This window comes from Pseudorasbora parva, chromosome 1 (assembly GCF_024679245.1).
Source record: "Pseudorasbora parva isolate DD20220531a chromosome 1, ASM2467924v1, whole genome shotgun sequence".
In the NCBI taxonomy this organism is placed as follows: domain Eukaryota; kingdom Metazoa; phylum Chordata; class Actinopteri; order Cypriniformes; family Gobionidae; genus Pseudorasbora; species Pseudorasbora parva.
The window spans coordinates 36,539,741-36,561,060 of NC_090172.1; positions in this window are offsets into that span (position 1 = coordinate 36,539,741).

Here is a 21,320-nt window from a genome sequence, read left to right on the forward strand (position 1 = left end):
AAACCATGAGGAAAAAGCTTCTCTCTAACTCCTCCTGCATTGTTAAGCCAGTAACAAAGTATTGTTATTATGCGTAATTAATGGCAGTGTTTTCGTATTATACTTCTATCTGCAATTGTGACTGTGCTACGTATAGCTGGATGAGTGGGCTGTACAAACCATCCAGTATTAGATATACGCAATCACACTATTTCTCAGTGTATTGTTGCTGTGTGTAATTATTGGTAGTGTTTTCGTATTATACTTATATCTGCAATTGTGACTGTGCTACGTATAACTGGATGAGTGGGCTGTACAAACCATCCAGTATTATATTTACACAATCACACTATACCGCTCAGTGTTTTTTAATGTGAATAATTAATTCCAATTTGAACCTGTTAATTAACGTTATATAAATTGTTTACATATACATTAATTAAACCCTTCATTTAAAAATGCGTTCAAAAATTGTTGAAGCAATAAAGGTTTTGTTTTTCTTGCATTGCAACAGCATGTATTAACACATATATCTATAGTTCTACTTTACATGTACATTTTAAAAAAATTCATACATAAATACACACACCGATAATTACAATACATGCACTTACACATTTAACTACTTTCTAATTAACCCATCTGTAAATATTTTGCATATAAATATTATAATCAATCCATAACTATTACTAAATAAACTATAAACAAACAAACAAATAAATAAATAAATAAATAAATATATAATTGTGCTATTTTGATTTCAAACTGTCATGAAAATGTAAATATTGCTACTGTAATAATAATGATACATACTATACTTAAATATACAGAATATCATGCTAATCTAACTAGATCAATTTACACATACCATGCTGTTGCTAATACATGTTTTGCTTTTCCTTATAGTCAAATAATAACAAAAAGCAAAATACACTGGTTATGGTACTCCAGGTTACCCACCAGGATGGGGTTCGATTCCCTGCAGTGTACATGCTTGTTATTGTCAGATATGATTAATTTTATATCCTTTTTTTATATTATTAGATTTTACACATCCACATTCTTCAATTTCTCAAACAGCGTAGTAATAATAAAAAAACTTGAATACACTATTGTAAAAACATTATTTTCACTACAAAACAAATTCACTAATCAAAAATGTATTAAAAGTACACTTCACATGATTTTATAAAAGTACCTGTTTAAAATAACTGTACATGAAATGTAGGTACTCATCTTACTCTTATGTGACACTGATAATAAAAACATCTTTACAGTTCCTGTGATTTGGCTAAAAACTCTAGTAACAAAATCATCACCAAATTTCCCAGTCCTAAATATGACTTGAGAGGCCATTTGTGTCTATGTGTTTATAATGCTTCTCCTGATACACATTTCATTCAATCTCCTCCAAACTCACACAACATGAAGTAAATATATGGAAGATCCTAAAATGTTGTGGTAAAACATATTAGAGCGATTTTAAAATATTCTCCGGTTTAAATGCAATGTGTAAATACAAATAATTATTAATAAAAATCTATATGAATATTAAAAAACATTACTAACAAAGGAAAAACACAGAATGAGTTCTTTTGAAAATGTGAAAATGCAGAAAGTTGTGTGATGGGTAGGTTTAGAGGTAGGAGCAGTGCAGGAGGACAGAATATAAGTTTGTACAGTATAAAAACCATTACCGAAAAGAGTCCCGAAAAAGATAGTGAACCAGACATGAGTGTGTGCGTGTGTGTGTGTGCGTGTGTAAGAGAGAGAGAGAGCCACTTTTCTGTCTAAAAAGATTACCTCTCAATGCTGTGCTTTGGCCTGCATTAAATGATTAAACATATTATTCTGGGTTTGAATAAAAAAATAAATGTATAGAACCAGTTTATTTGTAGGGCATTGACAATATTGTTTTATATAATTAGTTAAATAATTGTGGTAATACAAATAATTATAAATAAAAAAATATAAATATAAAAAAACATTACCCCCCCCTCTCAGGATCACTCTGTGTGTGTGCGTGTGTGTGCATGCGTGCGTGCGTGTGTGCGTGTGTGTGTGTGTGCGTGTGTGTGTGTGTGTGTGTGTGTGTGTGTGTGTGTGTGTGTAGGGGGTCTCTCTCACTCTGTGTGTGTGTGTGTCACCTTGTCTCTTGTTTTTTCATAATTTAACCATTTCATATCATAGGCTATCACAAATATCTATCACTTTATTGTGAAAAATAAGTAAAACAAAAACATATATTATATCTTTACTTAAATACTGGTCTTCTGAACTTTTTTCAGTATTTTCAGAAAAAATTTTGAGCTGCAAAAAATACATTTGCACATAATTGAAAGTGATATCCTAATACTTTAAATTGTTTTCTATAACATGGGCTTTAAAGAAGGTCATGTGCTGTGTTTGCAAAGATCACGTATGACACCCCCATTAAACTAATTCTTTATTGATAGAATTCAAATGGATAAAAAATAATAATAATTTCACATGATTTTATAAAAGTGGCTGTTTATAATAAACTTCCATAAATTATATGCACGCATATTACTCTTACCTGACACTGATATTAAAATCATTGTTGCGGTCTCTGTGATTTGGCTTATTTTTAAGAGAAATGTAAGGATAATACAACTTCAGCATTTGGACAGTATTCTGCACTCATTTTGAAATTGACATTTGACATCATCTGACATAAAATTAATGAATAAAATGTAATTGATCTCAGAGATGTGACTGTTGTGGTTCCTGGTCATAGCAGCACCAGTTGCTGCAGTTAATGAGGTGAATTCAAATGACTTTGACATAGTCCCTTTATTTATTTTTTCCCATATTAAATGCCTATTGCCTGCTGTGCACAGTTAAGCTGTTGCCACCGGGGTGGCGGTGCCCCCGGCTTGGGCCCGTCATCGCTGCTCGCAGCTTTAATTATTATTATTATTATTATTTTAACCCGACTATTTGGGCATTTTGGGGGCCCTTCCCATGCTCGAAAACTCTTGAAACTTTGCACACGCATCAGAATGCGCGGCCATCAGGGCCGGGCTGAGGCTGGGACCCGGGCGTGGCAGGGGGGCTCGACAGCGCCCCCTAAAGTGGGGTCTGAAAACGTGGTCTATAAATGAAACACACTTTCACGTACACATATGAAACTCGGTACACATATAGAGTTCATCGGGCCGAACAACTTTCGTGCTCTAAGTTATGTGTCAGCCCAACAGGAAGTGAGCTATTATGGGTTGTTCGGAAAACGCATGCTCTGGAATTTGCGATACTCCTCCTAGACGATTCACCCGATCAGCACCAAACTCGGTCAGCATGAAGTCAAGACACTGAGGATGCTAAATTGCAAGCAACTTTTTGATATCTCAAACGGTTTGGCCGTGGCGAAGAGACAAATTTATGGCGAGAAAAGGGAAACAGGAAGTGTGTTATAACTTTTGCATACATTAATTCATTTTGATGAAACTTCAGCTGTGTGTTCGTTGTAAGAGGCTGATCACATGGATATGACTTTTGTGAGTCAAAGTTATAGCGCCACCAACTGGCAGCAGGAAGTGTGTCACTTTTGTCCAAAGTGGGGGGGTTAGTTTTATCTACATTCACCAAACTCGGTATATATATTGTACATTTCGAGCCGGACAACTTTCTAATTTACAGTCATTAGCTCTGACCAACAGGAAGTCAGATAATTTGGTTGGAAGATAACAAGAAGTGGCAAAGCGAGCTCTGAGTTTTTACCTTCTCCTCAAAAGCGATTCATTCAATCTCCTCCAAACTCGGACAACATGAAGTAAATATACAGAAGATGCTAAAATGCGAACGGTTATTGGATATCTCAAACGGTGGTCCCGTAGCAAAAGCCTAAAAAACACAAAATAAGAACACAAGTGCCTGGTTCATAAATAAGGCTATACTCCCACCTGCTGGTTATTCTCTATATCACACTGTTTTTTGTTTTTTTTTTTTTTTCAACACTTATGCTCTCACTTAAATGACCAGTAGAGGGCAATATTGTATAAGTTTTCAAGCAAAAAAACCTTACCTCTGTGTGTGTGTGTGAATGGTTTTCTAGCCTGGTGGGGACTTAAACCTGAATGCACACAGACTCATGGGGACTTCCCAATGGGTACAAAAGCTTATAAATCAGACAGAATGAGTTCTTTTGAAAAGGTGAAAATGCAGAAAGTTGTGTGATGGGTAGGTTTAGGGGTAGGAGCAGTGTATGAGGACAGAATATATGGTTTGTACAGCATAAAAACCATTACATCTATGGTGAGTCCCCAGAAAAAGATAGTGAACCAGACATGAGTGTGTGTGTGTGTGTGTGTGTGTGAGGGGCAGGGGCAGGGGTGGGGGGGTGAAGGGGGGTGTTGTGGATGGGGGGATGGGCTGAGCTGATTTGAGTTGCCTGCAGCATACTTCAGCATTACTACTGTGTGTGTGTGTGTGTGTGTGTGTGTGTGTGTGTGTGTGTGTGTGTGTGTGTGTGTGTGTGTGTGTGTTGTTCTAGCCTGGTGGGGACTTAAACCTGAATGCACACAGACTCATGGGGACTTCTCAATGGGCACAAAAGCTTATAAATCATACAGAATGAGTTCTTTTGAAGAAAGTTTTGTGATGGGTAGGTGCAGTGTAGGAGGACAGAATATATGGTTTGTACAGCATAAAAACCATTACGTCTATGCTGAGTCCCCAAAAAGATAGTGAACCAGACATGAGTGTAAGTGTGTGTGTGTGTGTGTGTGTGTGTGTGTGTGTGTGTGTGTGTGTGTGTGTGTGTGTGTGTGTGTGTGTGTGTGTGTGTGTGTGTGTGTGTGTGTGTGTGTGTGTGTGTGTGTGAGAGAGAGAGAGAGAGAGAGAGAGAGAGAGAGAGAGAGAGAGAGAGAGAGAGAGAGAGAAACTTTTCTGTCTAAAAAGATTATCTCTCAATGCTTTGGCCTGCATTAAAGGATTAAACATATTATTCTGGGTTTGAATAAAAAAATAAATGTATAAAACCGGTTTATTTGTAGGGCATTGACAATATTGTTTTATATAATTAGTTAAATAATTGTGTTAATACAAATAATTATAATTAAAAAAATATAAATATAACAAAAATTACCCCCCCCTCTCCCTCTCTCAGGATCACTCTCTCTGTGTGTGTGTGTGTGTGTGTGTGTGTGTGTGTGTGTGTGTGGAGGGGGTCTCTCTCACTCTGTGTGTGTGTCACCTTGTCTCTTGTTTTTTCATAATTTAACCCTTTCATTTCATAGGCTATCACAAATATCTATCACTTTATTGTGAAAAATAAGTAAAAAACAAAAACATATATTATATCTTTAATTAAATACTGGTCTTCTAAACTCACAAAATTTTGAGCTGCAAAAAATACATTTGCTTATAATTGAAAGTGATATCCTAATACTTTTAATTGTTTTCTATAACATGGGCTTTAAAGAAGATCATGTGCTGTGTTTGCAAAGATCACGTATGACACCTCTTTAAACTAATTATTTATTCATAAAATTCAAATGAATTAAAAAATAAAATTTACATGATTTTATAAAAGTGGCTGTTTATAATAAACTTCCATAAATTTTATGCACGCATATTACTCTTACCTGACACTGATATTAAAATATCAATGATATTAAATTATATTATGATATTATATGATATTAAAATCATTGTTGCGGTCTCTGTGATTTGGCTTAATTTATTTTTAAGAGAAGTGTAAGGATAATACAACTTCAGCATTTGGACAGTATTCTGCACTCATTTTGAAATTGACATTTGACATCACCTGTCATAAAATTAAAGAATAAAATGTAATTGATCTCAGAGATGTGAGTGTTGTGATTCCTGGTCATAGCAGCACCAGTTGCTGCAGTTAATGAGGTGAATTCAAATGACTTTGACATAGTTTACATTTGACTTTATTTATTTTTTCCCATATTAAATGCCTATTGCCTGCTGTGCACAGTTAAGCTGATGCCACCGGGGTGGCGGTGCCCCCGGCTTGGGCCCGTCATCGCTGCTTGCAGCTTTAATTATTATTATTATTAGGGCCCAAGCCCTGAAAGGGCGCAGAGCCCTATTGTTCTTCTAAGGACAATTTAGCTTTTTCGACTATTCGGGCACTTTCGGGGCCTTTATCATGCTCGAAAACTCTTGAAACTTTGCACACACATCGGAATCTGCGGCCATCAGGGCCGGGCTGAGGCTGGTACCTGGGCGTGGCAGGGGGGCTCGACAGCGCCCCCTAAAGTGGGGTCTGAAAACATGGTCTATAAATCAAACACACTTGCACGCACATGTATGAAACTCGGTACACATATAGAGCTCATCAGGCCGAACAACTTTCGTGCTCTAAGTTATGTGTCAGCCCAACAGGAAGTGAGCTATTATGGGTTGTTCGGAAAACGCATGCTCTGGAATTTGCGATACTCCTCCTAGACGATTCACCCGATCAGCACCAAACTCGGTCAGCATGAAGTCAAGACACTGAGGATGCTAAATTGCGAGCAACTTTTTGATATCTCAAACGGTTAGGCTGTGGCGAGGAGACGAATTTATGGCGAGAAAAGGGAAACAGGAAGTGTGTTATAACTTCTGCATTCATTAATTCATTTTGATGAAACTTCAGCTGTGTGTTCGTTGTAAGAGGCTGATCACATGGATATGACTTTTGTGAGTCAAAGTTATAGCGCCACCAACTGGCAGCAGGAAGTGTGTCACTTTCAAAATTCTTTGAAATCACCATCTTATTTTTACCCGATTTACTTCAAACTTCATCAGTATAATGTCAAACCATAGCAGATATAAAGCTGGTAAGCACTTCCTGATATTGTATATACTGTTGCCACGGCAACACATCAAACTATAACATTCTTTTTCGCTCCTTTTGAGACTCTTAAAATGCTTCAAATTACATGAAACTCAACACACACATCAGACATGCTGTCCAGTAGATATGGGCAAAGACTTAAAAACGGGCATGGTTGAGGAGCTCAGTAGCGCCATCTTTTAACAAAAGTAATGCAATCTTTTGTCAAAAGTGGGGGGGTTAGTTTTATCTTCAGTCACCAAACTCTGTATATATATTGTTCTCTTTGAGCCGAACAACTTTCTAATTTACAGTCATTAGCTACGACGAACAGGAACTCAGATATTTAGGGCTTAAGGTGTGAGGACCTTATTGTAATTGCTAAAACCATCATTTTTCTTTTCCCAAATTAATTACATTTTTGAGGGCCTAAACACGCATGAAAACTCATGAAACTTTGCACACGCATCAGAAGTGGTGAAAACATACATCTGATATTGGTTTCAGAATTAGGTGTGGCAAAATGGTTCGATAGCGCCACCTACAAAATTTAAATTAAGCGTCATTCGCGCTACCATTCATGTATGAGTATGAAAATTCAGTAGACGCATTCAGCAGCCCAATACCTACAAAAAAGACCCAAGGCGCAAAGTCTGAAAAACCAACAGGAAGTGAGATATTTTGAATTTTCTTTGGTAAATTGGTGCAGTTTTTGCCATTGCCAGACGTTGTATTTTAACAAACTCCTCCTAGAGATTTAATCATATCAACATCGTATTTGCACAGTCTAATCTAAAGCCCTTTGTGGTGTTAAATTGGGAGGATCTTGAGTTTTCCCTGAAGGGTGTGTCTGTGGCGGCCTCACAAATGTTGATGTTTCGCCATGACACAGGAATTTGTTGTACCTCAGGCATACAATGTCCGATCTGCCTCAAACTTCACATGTTTGACAAGAGTCCTGGCCTGAAGACATCTACATTCCAATATTCAGTCAAAGTTATAGCGCCACCAACTGGCAGCAGGATGTGTCACTTTTTGAAAAAATTTTAAATCACTGTCTTACTTTCACCCGATTTACTTCAAACTTCATCAGTATAATGTGAAAACCCCATACGGAAATGTAATATATGTACATATATGTCCCTATATCCGAGTAGTGATGTCATATATGTTTCATATAAGGCAATACATTATTAGCACATATATCCATTCTCATGATATATGAAGATATAGGTTTATACCATGTATGAAATACCCATAGAAGAATTATTATATATACATATATTAAAATTATTTATATGTTGACTTTTTATATGGTACTGTATGTTAACGCCATATATGCAAACAATACATGTTGAATTTATATATATATATATATATAAGTTTATTTAAACATAATGTATGCAAACATTCAGTATGCTTGTTTAGGATTTTATAAGGATTTATATAGTGGTGTTTGAATCCTGGCATTTCATTCTAATTTAGTTTTGGTTCAGGCTTCGGACATTAAAAGCTCCATGTGTGTTTTTCTCCCCGTTGTGAGTGTACAGTTTGAGCATTCACTTGGTCTCGTGAGCATCTAGTTTTGCTTGGACAGTATATACTCTTTTGTCCATGTGTTTAGGGTTGTTTGTTTAGCATGCGGCTTCTGCTCATCATTAGCCATGGCGTGTACACTCATGACATTTTTCATCCTGTCCTCTAGAGGGCAACAAAGGGAGGAAGGGGTTTTAAGGTTACGAGTAGCATAGAGAGGAGAGGCATTGCAATGGAGCATGGGTGAAAATGCCTGGAATCACATTGCGTTTGAGAGTTAAGTGAATTGTACATTCTAATGCTTTACAATCTTATTCAAATGCACATTTTGATGTACCCATAAAAATGTTAATTCATAGTGCTTGGAAGTTTGCAGAGAAGCTAGCAGAGGACTCTGTTATGGGGCTTGAGTGCACTGATACCTACTTCTGACCTGTGTTGGATTGTGCCAGTGCCTTATCTGTGATTTAGGATTGTATATCTTCATTGCCTGCTTGGACTGGGCCTTCTACAACACTCATATAAGAGACTTGCATTGCAGACTGTATATCCTTTTCCTTCTACGGCATTTTGAATTGTTTGGTACTGTTTTTTGTTTGTGTATCACTAGTATTTTGAGTTTGGAATTGATGTACTGTTGTTTTTTTTACTTATAGTGTTAAGCTTCGATATTCACAATGCTGTCTTGGATATCTGTCCATGTGCTAATTGTTACTATGTTATCTAATTCAGTGGTTAAATAGATACAATTTATTTCCACTCCCACATTTAGAATCTTACAGTTAGTTTGAACACAAACTATTGGCAAAAGTGAATTCCCGTTTTTTTTAGGCTTTCTTGTTGTATAAAAAACTAAGGAGAGACAGTTACAAGCATGACAGGGTTTGTTTGTTTCGATTGTTTATTTTTGAAGTATAATAAAAAGCCCATTAACCTCTGCACCCTTGAGTCCTTCATCTCTTGCCTCACCTGACAATAAGTAACATTATAAATATTTTTTTATTTTAAATGTCATTTGTTTTATACATAGTATATATTTTAAGACCCTACGACATTTGACATTGATAGTGATTTGTCACATATATAATTTAAACATATGTTGACTAAAGATATATGTCAATATATGGAATTTCTGATGCTGTGCATATATGTGCATTTATGTTTTTACTCTATATGAGCATAGTAGGATATTTCATATATGAGACCTATATGTCAAAATATGTATTATACATTCATAAACATATATAATATATGGGATACATTTATATGTCAATATATGGAATTGTTCCAATTTCTAATATGTTTCATATATGTTTTTACTTTATATATCACATATATCGCATATATTGATATTTCATATATACACATGTATTGCATTTCCGTATGGGAACATGACAGACATAGACATACGAATGGATTCCTGATATTTAATAAACTTTTGCTATGGCAAAGTGTCATTTTAATAATTTTTTTGGGTGTTTTTGAGACTTAGCATGCTTGAAATTGTGTGTGTGTGTGTATTTGTGTGTGTGTGTGTGTGCGCGCGTGTTTTCTATACATGGGCTTTACAGAAGGTCATTCTGTTTTTGAAAAGACACATGTCTTAAAATTAATTATTTACTGATAAAAATCAAATTGATTTAAAAAGTAAATTTCACATGATTTTCTAGTTTATAAGTTGTCTGGGTATCACCAGACCAAGCTCAATTTAATATTTGATCAATGAGCATTATTTGAATGACTCTGTATGCAATTGGATAGTCAACTAAACAGACTACTAAACTCGCCAATAGCGTGCCAGGTGAATAAGTTAGTCTGTGATTTGTTCCCGCAAAAGTGTAACAGAAGCAGTAGAAATGAATGTACAGGTTTTCAGACTGTGTTGCAGGGCGAAGTCAAATCGCTGGCAGATCAGGCTGGCTTTACCCAGTCAGTCTAAGTAAATTTTATAATAAAGTTTATAATAAACTTCCATAAAATTTAGACGCGCATCTTACTCTTACCTGACACTAATATTAAAATCATTGCTGCAGTTTCTGTGATTTGGCTCCAATTGGTAATTTTGTAATTAACATTTTTTTATTGGATGCTACAAATATTGAAATGAAAGCATGCTTAATTGCATAAGATTGTAAACAGCTAAGGTAGGTCAAAAACACATGTAGAGAAGTGTTAGGATAATACAATATCACCATTCGGACGGTATTCTGCGCTCATTTAAAATTGATGTGACATCATCTGACATGAAACTGATTCATTAAATTGAATTGATCTCATAGATGTGACTGTTGTGGTTCGTAGTCATAGCAGCACCAACTGCTGCAGTTAATGTGGTGAATCCAACTTCATTTGAAGGGCAGTAACAATATAGTTTTATATAATTCGTTTAACAATTGTGTTAATAAAATAAAAAGACCATGAATTAAATACTGGCCTTCTGGACTTACAAAATTTTGAGCTGCAAAAGATAACTTTGCACATATTTGAAAATTACCTATTATATCATATTACATTAGAATTCATCTATATTTAAATTCCATCATGGGTGTGGCTTGTGGTCATAGCGGCACCAGCTGCTGCGGTAAATGTGGCATATTTGAGCGATTTTAAAATACTCTCCTGTTTAAATGCATATTGCCTGTCTTGCACAATTTGCCTGAAGCCACCGGGGTGGTGGTGCCACCGGCTTGGGCCCGTCATCGCTGCTCGCAGCTTTAATTAGGGCCCAAGCCCTGAAAGGGCGCAGAGCCCTATTGTTCTTCTAAGGATTATTATTAGGGCCCAAGCCCTGAAAGGGCGCAGAGCCCTATTGTTCTTCTAAGGATTATTATTATTAGGGCCCAAGCCCTGAAAGGGCGCAGAGCCCTATTGTTCTTCTAAGGATTTTTAGGGCCCAAGCCCTGAAAGGGCGCAGAGCCCTATTGTTCTTCTAAGGATTATTTGTTATTAGGGCCCAAGCCCTGAAAGGGCGAAGAGCCCTATTGTTCTTCTAAGGATTATTTGTTATTATTAGGGCCCAAGCCCTGAAAGGGCGCAGAGCCCTATTGTTCTTCTAAGGATTATTAGGGCCCAAGCCCTGAAAGGGCGCAGAGCCCTATTGTTCTTCTAAGGATTATTATTATTATTATTATTATTATTATTATTATTATTATCTTTTCGCCTTTTGGGCATTTTTGGGGCCCTTCCCATGCTCGAAAACTCTTGAAACTTTGCACATGCATCGGAATGCATGGCCAACAGGGTCTGGCAGAGGCCTTTGACCCGGGCGTGGCAGGGGGGCTCAACAGCGCCCCCTTGAAAAACTGGGTCTATATATTAAACACACTTGCACGTACATGTATGAAACTCGGTACACTTATAGATCTCATCGGGCCAAACAACTTCCGCACTCATAGTCATAAGCTTCGCCCAACAGGAAGTGAGCTATTATGGGTTGTTCGGAAAACACATGCTCTGGAATTTGCGATACTCCTCCTAGACGATTCACCCGATCAGCACCAAACTCGGTCAGCATGAAGTCAAGACACTGAGGATGCTAAATTGAGAGCAACTTTTTGATATCTCAAACGGTTTGGCCGTGGCGAAGAGACAAATTTATGGCGAGAAAAGGGAAACAGGAAGTGTGTTATAACTTTTGCATACATTAATTTATTTTGATGAAACTTCAGCTGTGTGTTCGTTGTAAGAGGCCGATCACATGGATATGACTTTTGTGAGTCAAAGTTATAGCGCCACCAACTGGCAGCAGCAAGTGTGTCACTTTTGTCCAAAATGGGGGGGTTAGTTTTATCTGCAGTCACCAAACTCGGTATATATATTGTACATTTCGAGCCGGACAACTTTCTAATTTACAGTCATTAGCTCTGACCAACAGGAAGTCAGATAATTTGGTTGGAAGATAACAAGAAGTCGAAAGCGAGCTCTGAGTTTTTACCCTCTCCTCAAAAGCGATTCATTCAATCTCCTCCAAACTCGGACAACATGAAGTAAATATACAGAAGATGCTAAAATGCGAACGGTTATTGGATATCTCAAACGGTGTTCCCGTAGCAAAAGCTTAAAAAATACAAAAGAGAGACACAAGTAACTGGTTCATAAATAAGACTATACTCCCACCTGCTGGTTATTCTATCACACTGTTTTTTTTTTTTTTTTCAAAACTTATGCTCTCCCTTAAATGACCAGTAGAGGGCAATATTGTATAAGTTTTCAAGCAAAAAAACTTGCCTCTGTGTGTGTGTGTGAATGGTTTTCTAACCTGGTGGGGACTTAAACCTCAATGCACACAGACTCATGGGGACGTCCCAATGGGTACAAAAGCTTATAAATCAGACAGAATGAGTTACTTTGAAAATGTGAAAATGCAGAAAGTTTCCTGTGATGGGCAGGAGCAGTGTAGGAGGACAGAATATATGGTTTGTACAGCATAAAAACCATTACATCAATGCTGAGTCCCCAAAAAGATGGTGAACCAGACATGTGTGTGTGAGTGTGTGTGTGTGTGTGTGTGTGTGTGTGTGTGTGTCTGTGTGTTGGGAGGGGGGGGATGGTGGATGGGCTGAGCTTAGCTGATAAGGGTTGCCTGCAGCATACTTCAGCATTACTACTGTCTGTGTGTGTGTGTGTGTGTGTGTGTGTGTGTGTGTGTGTGTGTGTGTGTGTGTGTGTGTGTGTGTGTGTGTGTGTGTGTGTGTGTGTGTGTGTGTGTGCGTGTGTGTGTTATTTTTTCTAGCCTGGTGGGGACTTCAACCTGAATGCACACAGACTCATGGGGACACGTGTCAATGATTTCTACTGTGTGTGTGTGTGTGTGTGTGAGTGTGTGTGTGTGTGTGTGTGTGTGTGTGTGTGTGTGTGTGTGTGCGTGTGTGTGTGTGTGTGTGTGTGTGTGTGTGTGTGTGTGTGTGAGCCACTCTTCTGTCTAAAACAATTACCTCTCAATGCTGTGCTTTGGCCTGCATTAAAGGATTAAACATATTATTCTGGGTTTGAATAAAAAAATAAATGTATAAAACCAGTTTATTTGTAGGGCATTGACAATATTGTTTTATATAATTAGATACCCCCCCCCCTCCTCAGGATCACTGTGTGTGTGTGTGTGTGTGTGTGTGTGTGTGTGTGTGTGTGTGTGTGTGTGTGTGTGTGTGTGTGTGTGTGTGTGTGGAGGGGGTCTGTCTCACTCTGTGTGTTACCTTGTCTCTTGTTTTTTTTAATAATTTAACCCTTTCATACCATAGGATATCACAAATATCTATCACTTTATTGTGAAAAATAAGTAAAAAACTAAAACATATATTATATCTTTAATTAAATACTGGTCTTCTGAACTTACAAAATTTTGAGCTGCAAAAAAATACATTTGCACATAATTGAAAGTGATATCCTAATACTTTTTAATTGTTTTCTATAACATGGGCTTTAAAGAAGGTCATGCGCTGTGTTTGCAAAGATCACGTATGACACCTCTTTAAACTAATTATTTATTGATAGAATTCAAATGAATAAAAAATAATAATTTCACATGAATTTATAAAAGTGGCTGTTTATTATAAACTTCCATAAATTATATGCACGCATATTACTCTTACCTGACACTGATATTAAAATCATTGTTACGGTCTCTGTGATTTGGCTTAATTTATTTTTAAGAGAAGTGTAAGGATAATACAACTTCAGCATTTGGACCGTATTCTGCACTCATTTTGAAATTGACATTTGACATCATCTGACATAAAATTAATGAATAAAATGTAATTGATCTCAGAGATGTGAGTGTTGTGGTTCCTGGTCATAGCAGCACCAGTTGCTGCAGGTAATGAGGTGAATTCAAATGACTTAGACAAAGTCCCATTATTTATTTTTCCCATATTAAATGCCTATTGGCCTGCTCCGCACAGTTAAGCTGATGCCACCGGGGTGGCGGTGCCACCGGCTTGGGCCCGTCATCGCTGCTCGCAGCTTTAATTATTAGTGAAACCATACTCAACAGAGCATGAAGACTAGATGTATCAAAGCTCAACAGCGCCCCCTTGAAAAACTGGGTCTATATATTAAACACACTTGCACGTACATGTATGAAACTCGGTACACTTATAGATCTCATCGGGCCAAACAACTTCCGCACTCATAGTCATAAGCTTCGCCCAACAGGAAGTGAGCTATTATGGGTTGTTCGGAAAACACATGCTCTGGAATTTGCGATACTCCTCCTAGACGATTCACCCGATCAGCACCAAACTCGGTCAGCATGAAGTCAAGACACTGAGGATGCTAAATTGAGAGCAACTTTTTGATATCTCAAACGGTTTGGCCGTGGCGAAGAGACAAATTTATGGCGAGAAAAGGGAAACAGGAAGTGTGTTATAACTTTTGCATACATTAATTTATTTTGATGAAACTTCAGCTGTGTGTTCGTTGTAAGAGGCCGATCACATGGATATGACTTTTGTGAGTCAAAGTTATAGCGCCACCAACTGGCAGCAGCAAGTGTGTCACTTTTGTCCAAAATGGGGGGGTTAGTTTTATCTGCAGTCACCAAACTCGGTATATATATTGTACATTTCGAGCCGGACAACTTTCTAATTTACAGTCATTAGCTCTGACCAACAGGAAGTCAGATAATTTGGTTGGAAGATAACAAGAAGTCGAAAGCGAGCTCTGAGTTTTTACCCTCTCCTCAAAAGCGATTCATTCAATCTCCTCCAAACTCGGACAACATGAAGTAAATATACAGAAGATGCTAAAATGCGAACGGTTATTGGATATCTCAAACGGTGTTCCCGTAGCAAAAGCTTAAAAAATACAAAAGAGAGACACAAGTAACTGGTTCATAAATAAGACTATACTCCCACCTGCTGGTTATTCTATCACACTGTTTTTTTTTTTTTTTTCAAAACTTATGCTCTCCCTTAAATGACCAGTAGAGGGCAATATTGTATAAGTTTTCAAGCAAAAAAACTTGCCTCTGTGTGTGTGTGTGAATGGTTTTCTAACCTGGTGGGGACTTAAACCTCAATGCACACAGACTCATGGGGACGTCCCAATGGGTACAAAAGCTTATAAATCAGACAGAATGAGTTACTTTGAAAATGTGAAAATGCAGAAAGTTTCCTGTGATGGGCAGGAGCAGTGTAGGAGGACAGAATATATGGTTTGTACAGCATAAAAACCATTACATCAATGCTGAGTCCCCAAAAAGATGGTGAACCAGACATGTGTGTGTGAGTGTGTGTGTGTGTGTGTGTGTGTGTGTGTGTGTGTGTGTGTGTCTGTGTGTTGGGAGGGGGGGGATGGTGGATGGGCTGAGCTTAGCTGATAAGGGTTGCCTGCAGCATACTTCAGCATTACTACTGTCTGTGTGTGTGTGTGTGTGTGTGTGTGTGTGTGTGTGTGTGTGTGTGTGTGTGTGTGTGTGTGTGTGTGTGTGTGTGTGTGTGTGTGTGTGTGTGTGTGTGTGTGTGTGTGTGTGTGTGTGTGTGTGTGTGTGTGCGTGTGTGTGTTATTTTTTCTAGCCTGGTGGGGACTTCAACCTGAATGCACACAGACTCATGGGGACACGTGTCAATGATTTCTACTGTGTGTGTGTGTGTGTGTGTGAGTGTGTGTGTGTGTGTGTGTGTGTGTGTGTGTGTGTGCGTGTGTGTGTGTGTGTGTGTGTGTGTGTGTGTGTGTGAGCCACTCTTCTGTCTAAAACAATTACCTCTCAATGCTGTGCTTTGGCCTGCATTAAAGGATTAAACATATTATTCTGGGTTTGAATAAAAAAATAAATGTATAAAACCAGTTTATTTGTAGGGCATTGACAATATTGTTTTATATAATTAGATACCCCCCCCCCCTCCTCAGGATCACTGTGTGTGTGTGTGTGTGTGTGTGTGTGTGTGTGTGTGTGTGTGTGTGTGTGTGTGTGTGTGTGTGTGTGTGTGTGTGTGTGTGTGTGTGTGGAGGGGGTCTGTCTCACTCTGTGTGTTACCTTGTCTCTTGTTTTTTTTAATAATTTAACCCTTTCATACCATAGGATATCACAAATATCTATCACTTTATTGTGAAAAATAAGTAAAAAACTAAAACATATATTATATCTTTAATTAAATACTGGTCTTCTGAACTTACAAAATTTTGAGCTGCAAAAAAATACATTTGCACATAATTGAAAGTGATATCCTAATACTTTTTAATTGTTTTCTATAACATGGGCTTTAAAGAAGGTCATGCGCTGTGTTTGCAAAGATCACGTATGACACCTCTTTAAACTAATTATTTATTGATAGAATTCAAATGAATAAAAAATAATAATTTCACATGAATTTATAAAAGTGGCTGTTTATTATAAACTTCCATAAATTATATGCACGCATATTACTCTTACCTGACACTGATATTAAAATCATTGTTACGGTCTCTGTGATTTGGCTTAATTTATTTTTAAGAGAAGTGTAAGGATAATACAACTTCAGCATTTGGACCGTATTCTGCACTCATTTTGAAATTGACATTTGACATCATCTGACATAAAATTAATGAATAAAATGTAATTGATCTCAGAGATGTGAGTGTTGTGGTTCCTGGTCATAGCAGCACCAGTTGCTGCAGGTAATGAGGTGAATTCAAATGACTTAGACAAAGTCCCATTATTTATTTTTCCCATATTAAATGCCTATTGGCCTGCTCCGCACAGTTAAGCTGATGCCACCGGGGTGGCGGTGCCACCGGCTTGGGCCCGTCATCGCTGCTCGCAGCTTTAATTATTATTATTATTATTATTATTATTATTTTAACCCGACTATTTGGGCATTTTGGGGGCCCTTCCCATGCTCGAAAACTCTTGAAACTTTGCACACGCATCAGAATGCGCGGCCATCAGGGCCGGGCTGAGGCTGGGACCCGGGCGTGGCAGGGGGGCTCGACAGCGCCCCCTAAAGTGGGGTCTGAAAACGGGGTCTATAAATAAAACACACTTGCACGTACATATATTAAACTCGGTACACATATAGAGCTCATCGGGCCGAACAACTTTCGTGCTCTAAGTTATGTGTCAGCCCAACAGGAAGTGAGCTATTATGGGTTGTTCGGAAAACGCATGCTCTGAAATTTGCGATACTCCTCCTAGACGATTCACCCGATCAGCACCAAACTCGGTCAGCATGAAGTCAAGACACTGAGGATGCTAAATTGCAAGCAACTTTTTGATATCTCAAACGGTTTGGCCGTGGCGAAGAGACAAATTTATAGCGAGAAAAAGGAAACAGGAAGTGTGTTATAACTTTTGCATACATTAATTCATTTTGATGAAACTTCAGCTGTGTGTTCGTTGTAAGAGGACGATCACATGGATATGACTTTTGTGAGTCAAAGTTATAGCGCCACCAACTGGCAGCAGGAAGTGTCACTTTTGTCCAAAGTGGGGGGTTAGTTTTTTCTGCAGTCACCAAACTCGGTATATATATTGTACATTTTGAGCCGGACAACTTTCTAATTTACAGTCATTAGCTCTGACCAACAGAAAGTCAGATAATTTGGTTGGAAGATAACACAAAGTGGAAAGCGAGCTCTGAGTTTTTACCTTCTCCTCAAAAGCGATTCATTCAATCTCCTCCAAACTCAGACAACATGAAGTAAATATACAGAAGATGCTAAAATGCGAACGGTTATTGGATATCTCAAACGGTTTTCCCTTAGTAAAAGCCTAAAAAAGACCAAATTGGGACACAAGTAATGGTTCATAAATAAGGCTATACTCCCACCTGCTGGTTATTCAATATCACACTGTTTTTTTTCCTGGTTTTTTTTTCTGTTTTTTCAACACTTATGCTCTCCCTTAAATGACCAGTAGAGGGCAATATTGTATAAGTTTTCAAGCAAAAAACCTTGCCTCTGTGTGTGTGTGTGAATGGTTTTCTAGCCTGCTGGGGACTTAAACCTGAATGCACACAGACTCATGGGGACTTCCCAATGGGTACAAAAGCTTATAAATCAGACAGAATGAGTTCTTTTGAAAAGGTGAAAATGCAGAAAGTTTTGTGTGATGGGTTGGTTTAGGGGTAGGGGCAGTGTAGGAGGACAGAATATATGGTTTGTACAGCATAAAAACCATTACGTCTATGGTGAGTCCCCAAAAAGATAGTGAACCAGACATGAGTGTGTGTGTGTATGTGTGTGTGTGTTGTGGATGGGGGATGGTGGAATGGCTTAACTGATAAGAGTTGCCTGCAGCATACTTCAGCATTACTACTGTGTGTGTGTGTGTGTGTGTGTGTGTGTGTGTGTGTGTGTGTGTGTGTGTGTGTGTGTGTGTGTTCTTTTTAGCCTGGTGGGGACTTCAACCTGAATGCACACAGACTCATGGGGACACGTGTCACTGATTTCTACAGTGTGTGTGTGTGTGTGTGTGTGTGTGTGTGTGTGTGTGTGTGTGTGTGTGTGTGTGTGTGTGTGTGTGTGTGTGTGTGTGTGAGCCACTCTTCTGTCTAAAAAGATTACCTCTCAATGCTGTGCTTTGGCCTGCATTAAAGGATTAAACATATTATTCTGGGTTTGAATAAAAAAATTAATGTATAAAACCAGTTTATTTGTAGGGCATTGACAATATTGTTTTATATAATTAGTTAAATAATTGTGTTAATACAAATAATTATTAATAAAAATATATAAATATAAAAAAAAACATTACTAACAAAAGAAAAAACACATTTTATTGTCTTTAAAAAAATAAAATAAAAATAAGTAGTGTGTGTAACTTAAAAAATGAGAAGATTAATGCCTTTTGTTTAAGGACAAAAATGAGAACCAATAATCTACTGGTATATAGAATAACCAGAAGGTGGAAGTGTAGCCTTATTTAGTAACCAGGTTGGATATGTCCTAGGGAACACTGTTTTGAAGATAAAACTATTGTTGTTTTTGCAAAACAGTGTTTTCAGACAGTGAAATAAAAACAATGTTCTCTCACTGTTTAGATTTTGTGTCTGTCATTCCCCTCCCCCCTCACTCTCCCTCTCTCAGGATCACTCTGTGTGTGTGTGTGTGTGTGTGTGTGTGTGTGTGTGTGTGTGTGTGTGTGTGTGTGTGTGTGTGTGTGTGTGGAGGGGGTCTCTCTCACTCTGTGTGTGTCACCTTGTCTCTTGTTTTTTCATAATTTAACCCTTTCATATCATAGGCTATCACAAATATCTATCACTTTATTGTGAAAAATAAGTAAAAAACTAAAACATATATTATATCTCTAATTAAATACTGGTCTTCTGAACTTACAAAATTTTAAGCTGCAAAAAATACATTTGCACATAATTGAAAGTTATATCCTAATACTTTTAATTGTTTTCTATAACATGGGCTTTAAAGAAGGTCATGTGCTGTGTTTGCAAAGATCACGTATGACACCTCTTTAAACTAATTATTTATTGATAGAATTCAAATGGATGAAAAAATAATTTCACATGATCTTATAAAAGTGGCTGTTTATAATAAACTTCCATAAATTATATGCACGCATATTACTCTTACCTGACACTGATATTAAAATCATTGTTGCGGTCTCTGTGATTTGGCTTAATTTATTTTTAAGAGAAGTGTAAGGATAATACAACTTCAGCATTTGGACAGTATTCTGCACTCATTTTGAAATTGACATTTGACATCATCTGACATAAAATTAATTAATAAAATGTAATTGATCTCATAGATGTGAGTGTTGTGGTTCCTGGTCATAGCAGCACCAGTTGCTGCAGTTAATGAGGTGAATTCAAATGACTTTGACAAGTCCTTTTATTTATTTTTTCTCATATTAAATGCCTATTGGCCTGCTGTGCACAGTTAAGCTGATGCCGCCGGGGTGGCGGTGCCACCGGCTTGGGCCCGTCATCGCTGCTCGCAGCTTTAATTTATTATTATTTTTTTACGCGACTATTTGGGCATTTTTGGGGCCCTTCCCATGCTCGAAAACTCTTGAAACTTTGCACACGCATCAGAATGCGCGGCCATCAGGGCCGGGCTGAGGCTGGGACCCGGGCGTGGCAGGGGGGCTCGACAGCGCCCCCTAAAGTGGGCTCTGAAAACGTGGTCTATAAATCAAACCAACTTCCACGTATATATATGAAACTCGGTACACATATAGAGCTCATCGGGCCGAACAACTTTCGTGCTCTAAGTTATGCGTCAGCCCAACAGGAAGTGAGCTATTATGGGTTGTTCGGAAAACGCATGCTCTGAAATTTGCGATACTCCTCCTAGACGATTGACCCGATCAGCACCAAACTCGGTCAGCATGAAGTCAACACACTGAGGATGCTAAATTGCGAGCAACTTTCTGATTTCTCAAACGGTTTGGCTGTGGCGAAGAGATGAATTTATGGCGAGAAAAAGGAAACAGGAAGTGTGTCATAACTTTTGCATACATTAATTCATTTTGATGAAACTTCAGCTGTGTGTTCGTTGTAAGAGACTGATCACATGGATATGACTTTTGTGAGACAAAGTTATAGCGCCACCAACTGGCAGCAGGAAGTGTGTCACTTTCAAAATTGCTTTAAATCCCCATCTTATTTTCACCCGATTTACTTCAAACTTCATCAGTATAATGTCAAAACATGGCAGATATAGACATATGAATGGATTCCTGATTCTAGAAAAACTGTTGTCATGGCAACGTGTCAAAGTCTAATAATCTTTTTTGGTGTTTTTGAGACTCTTCACATGCTTGAAATTGCATGAAACTCAACACACACATCAGACATGCTGTCCAGAAGATGCAAGCAAAGATTCAGAAACGGGCGCGGTAGAGGGGCTCAGTAGCGCCATCTTTTGTCCAAAGCGGGGGGTTAGTTTTATCTACAGTCACCAAACTCGGTATATATATTGTACATTTTGAGCCGGACAACTTTCTAATTTACAGTCATTAGCTCTGACCAACAGGAAGTCAGATAATTTGGTTGGAAGATAACAAGAAGTCGAAAGCGAGCTCTGAGTTTTTACCTACTCCTCAAAAGCGATTCATTCA